This window comes from Macadamia integrifolia, chromosome 3 (assembly GCF_013358625.1).
Source record: "Macadamia integrifolia cultivar HAES 741 chromosome 3, SCU_Mint_v3, whole genome shotgun sequence".
Taxonomy (NCBI): domain Eukaryota; kingdom Viridiplantae; phylum Streptophyta; class Magnoliopsida; order Proteales; family Proteaceae; genus Macadamia; species Macadamia integrifolia.
Genome location: NC_056559.1, coordinates 28,419,854 through 28,425,125, shown reverse-complemented (window position 1 = coordinate 28,425,125; position 5,272 = coordinate 28,419,854).

Here is a 5,272-nt window from a genome sequence, read left to right as displayed (position 1 = left end):
GGGAAATCCAGTTATCCAACAATATATAGGTAATGTGATCCACGTGGAAACCGGTTACCCTTGGGACCACAATTTGTAAACCAAAAATAATGAGCCATGAGACTAGTAACGAGCTCCGTTCAGCTAAGCCAACTTTGTCAAGCCGAGCCATTCTTTTCTCTCTCTCTCTCACGTACGAAAGAACAAGCTTAGCTGGCCGAGGCTATCTTTCTTTTCGTTTTTCTGGTAGAAGCTGGCAGAGGGAATCGATACACTAATAAGTCTTAGGAGTGTAAGATCATAAGATGCATAATTATATACTAATTGAAGTTGATTATGATTGCGTATGGATCATGGATGTTGATGTGTGTTTTCTCATTGGTCTTTCTATTTTAACGATCGGATGAACGTATAAGTTAGCATCCAACACTTATTTCATTTTCTATCATTATAAGGATGATGAGGGGTATATTTGAAAGCGAAAGAGACGAGTATTGGAAGATGACATGTACGACCAGGTGACCAAATGAATAACTGATCTTTTCTCCTAGCAAGACGGTTTCATGACCAGAATACCCTTTACATATATATTAATTTTTCATTTCTTTTGCACCCATAGTTCTTACACTTGTTTTTGTCTTAGTCGCTTGGTCCTATTTGGAGGTAAACAACAAATTCCCACATCGCACCATTTATATGAATGACTTAAGGGCCTGTTTGATATCATTTTTGTCGTTTCTGTTTCAAGAAAAAACAGCAAAAGCATAAATTTTCATTTATAGAAACAGAAATTGAATTAAAGGTGTTTGATAAATCGTGTTTCTGAAAGTCAATAGTAACCAACGAAAGAATGGTAGAAATTTCAATTTCTATTTCTGAAAACAAATGAAACGAAACTATTTTATCAAACGTTTTATTCCGTTTTTTGAAATGTTATCAAACGGTCCTAAGTTTTGGTATTCCTTTTCGAGCTTCTATTACTTCCACTAAAAGAGATATAGGAGAGAGAGAGAGAGAGAATCAACACAATATGCTTCAATTGCTGTGTAGGACAATAAATAATTACCTTGTGTAAACATTTAAAGCAAAATGTTTTGTGCACGATCGTGCAGACGTTGATCGTGCACAATCATATAATATAAGGATATATGGGCCCTTCATCTTCATTTAACAGTTTGATGAACAACTATGCATCATACACGGTCATGCACAAAATCTCTCCTCAACATTTAATTATTTATCCATTTCCATTTTGGAAGCTTTGCCTCTATGGCACACTTGCAAGTGGATCTCTGGCCCCATTATTATATAGGTTATAAGTCATTGTCCCTAACTCCATTTCAGGATATTAGATCTGAGATAGCATTGATCATTCACCAACACACCCTAGCCTCATTTTAGAAGGGTAGGGGAGTGTGCGGGGATAGAGGTAAGGGTAGAGTTGGAGGGCATTTTAGTCATTATAGATTAACAGATGGGTGAACATTTGCTGTCATGGAATGGATAGTGGGACCCTCATTAGATGGAGTGTAGGACACTCCTTGCCAGTTGTCAAGGGACGTTGCGTGAACAAAGAAAAATCCGAGTTGGGACTTGGGAGTTGGGACTACTGGAGTTTTCAGTTGAGCCTCTCCTTTCCATTTTGTTGGGATTTGTTGTGGAATAATTTAATTAATTAATAAATGAGAAAATTAATTATTGTGTTTTTTTTTTCCCTTCTTTCTGTTGCTCATATTTTGGAACGTTCAATGAAGTTGATATCTCAGCAGTTTTTCCCCTGCATTGAAGGATTAATCCAATAAGCCTTGTTTGTTTGCTTTGTTAAAGTAACCCATGAGTTTTTTTCATCCATGGTGAAGAGATTCCTTACTTGAATCATCATAGAATCAGACTCCTAAGAGCATGAATGATTTCGTATAATAGAGGGGGGCGGGGGGCATATATATTTGATTGTTGATTTCTTTCATCATGGATATGAGACAATTTTATACAATATACATGAAATATTAAGTTTTTTTCTTTTCTTGATCACCCAATGACGATTGTTACCCAAAAAAGAAAAGATCACCCAATGATGATGTGATTTTATGTTCATTATCGACTCTCACCTATTGTTTAGGATCCGAAATTCTCTTCTTAAATACAATTATAGGGTTAAATCGGGTAAATGAAAAGATTCTCTTTTTACCATGGGTGAAGAGAAACTAGGTTCATACACACAAATATGCTAAAAGGGGGCAAGGTTTTAAAACTTGGAACTGAGTAGACATCTATCTCCATTGATTCAAGTCAATTCTGAGTCAAATGATCCTGAAATCAGCTGGAATTGGACCGGCCATTTCAAGAATCAACATCAAATCGATCCGTCATCCAATCCAAAAAAAAAAATCACTATTGGGCTGTCTTTTAACTTTTTTTTTTTTTATCATCATATTTCAATTTGAGAGGTTGAGAGAATGGGAGTGGAGATAGTTAGATTGATTTATTATTGGGCAAGGATTGCTGAAAGCTTAAAGCAACTCTTCTAATTATTCATTCAGTTGGTAATTCATGGGACCAAAGCGTTCATTTGAAAGGTAAGCCATTAATGCATTATACTTCTTACTGTTACCACACGTAGCCAGTTTTAATGTTTGCATAATTTCGGAGTACGAAACTTCCAACCTTCATCAACAAATTTTATACTAACTTACATGGCTTTGGAAAGTACAAAATTTCCATCCTGCAATTCTAAATTTAGTCCTCTTCCCCTTGACGGGGTAACTCGAAGTTCTTGCACAAAAGCAAAAGCAATGAAAAAGGCATTTTGGACATTCGTGCAATAGTAAGAAAAATAATGAGATTTCACTGGTAGACACATCAACCCAGAGATAATTTTAACTTCATTTCACCTGCCATGTGGCATTTATTAGAGGATGTGCTATTTTTTTCTCTTTTTTTTGATAGGTAGAGAGGGAAGTATTGCACTAGGCAGTTGTTATTTGGACGTGCTATTTTACTTCTAGTTGAGGGCATTCCTTAACCTGATTCATTAAAAGAACCCTCTCTTAAGATCAGACCATTATATTTTTCATAATTAAACTTTCTTATTCTGATAAAAAAGTTCAGGTTCAGGTCTAGACAAACATTCATGTATAGTGAAACTAGGTCGAAACAAGATTTAGGAAAATTGATTTGTCAATTCAGTAGAGATGTTAACATGTTTGATACTCTCTTCTAATCCTCCTCCTCCTCTTCTTCTTCTTCTTCTTTATTTATTTATTTATTTTTTAATATTATTCCATTTTAAAACATAAAGAATTAAATACATCATATGTAATAGGAAAACAGAAACAACAAGACTTTTGAGAAAGTTGTTACTGAACCTAGTTTGGTTTGAGTAGTAAGTTGCAACTACCCATTGCTATTCATCCTTCCTATTTATAACAAAATGAGATTTCTAGCATTAATTAGTTCAGGTCTAAGTGGATAATATATTCAAATTTTTTTCTAGGTCAACACATGCATAAAAATTAACATAATTTTATTTTTAATGTTAAAGAATTGACATAATATATGAAAGTTATATCTATGTTATTATATTGGTGTACTTCTAGAATTATATATATTTTTTTTGTGTATATAAGATAGAAATATTTTCTGTACAGCCATAATTAAATGGCTGTCATTGTTTGACCCTTATTTACAAATGGTTTATAATACCACCCCTAAAAAAAAAAAAAGTTCCATTGTACCCTGCGGACACGGTATGAACCCATCATCCTTTGACCATGGGTGAAGGAAAACTCGACCCACATACATATATGTTAAGCGAGCAAAGTAAAAAAATGAAACAAAGTGAGAAAAGAAAACAAAGAGCAGATTGTTACAGTTAACTTCTTCAAAGCTTAGGAATCCTGCTCAGCAGCAAAAATATTCCATTTTTCATGGTGAAATTTCTACACTTGATGTATACGTATTATCTTGAAAAAGAAAGATGACTGATAGGATTTCCATTTTTATAGCTAAGTAATGCCAGGATTGATTGGATAGACAACCATATTTGCCAATAAGCCCCTCTTAGTGTTGGTGAAATCTGGAATTACAGATTAGCAATGATTTATTTGATAGTCACCAATAGCCTTCTTTTTTATATTTGAGTAGCATAATGGGTATCCCATGTATCAAAGAATTCAAATTTGCAACATCACTTTTTCCACATTGTTCAAAATCAGATTGCCCATCCTACTAAGACTTGTAAAATGGCTATCTAAAATCATCATAGATAAATGTAAGTTTCCATAAGGACCTGATTTACCTAGCTATATTAAATTTTTGTTTCAATCTCCAATTGGGATTTTATCCTTGTATTTTCAAACAATTGAATTAAAGTTATCTTGAAATTGCAAAATTTTAAGTTCAAAAAATTTTACAAAGCTTTAAATTTGCGCATAAAAAAATAGATCGGAAAATTTTAACACCAACAAAGTTGTCATGGACCATGGTTTGAACATTTGGGAAACCTTTTACATGGTTCGAGAGAGACTCTCAAGACAAATTTATTTGATCTGGAAGTAAATATTTTTTCAGTTAGGTTTTTCTTCCAAGAAAATATTCTGCACAATGTGTAGACACCCAATTGTGTCACTCAAAGATGTCCAGAGCGTGTTTTCAATATTTTGACACTTCAATATGTTTCATTTTTAAGTACGCAAAAAATATATTTCATTTTCAAGAACAAGATAATTTTCAATTATAAATAGAATTGACAAGAACAATTAATATCAGGACAAGATTAGAAGATGAGAACCTGAACAAATTATATTCTATTAGATTCTGTCCCTCCATTCTACTGAACCACTCTTCACAAAACAAACCTTGAGAAACACCTGATATTTGAGCATTCAAGAGAACTGCAGAGAAGTATCTTACACATGTCCATCGAAACTAAATAGAGAATACATCACAGCCACCAAATTGCTCCTCTGCTTAATTGGAAGGGTAGATGAGTTCCAACCATTCAACATTGAGGCAATGATTTCACAACTTCACATTTCACATATGAGGGACCAAGTATGGGTCTGGAAGATATCTAAAAAGGACCATTATCCAATGCTGGTCCCACTTATTCGGGGTCTTGGGAGGGGTTGAGTTTGGAGATGGACCAAAATTGAGGGTCCAAGATTTATGGGAAGAAGTTTGAGTACAGATTTGATTATGCCAAGGATAATCTATATTATTATCTTGGGCATAAATATCAAAATATGTAAAAAAAAAAATATATATATATATATATATATAGTGGTCGCTCTCA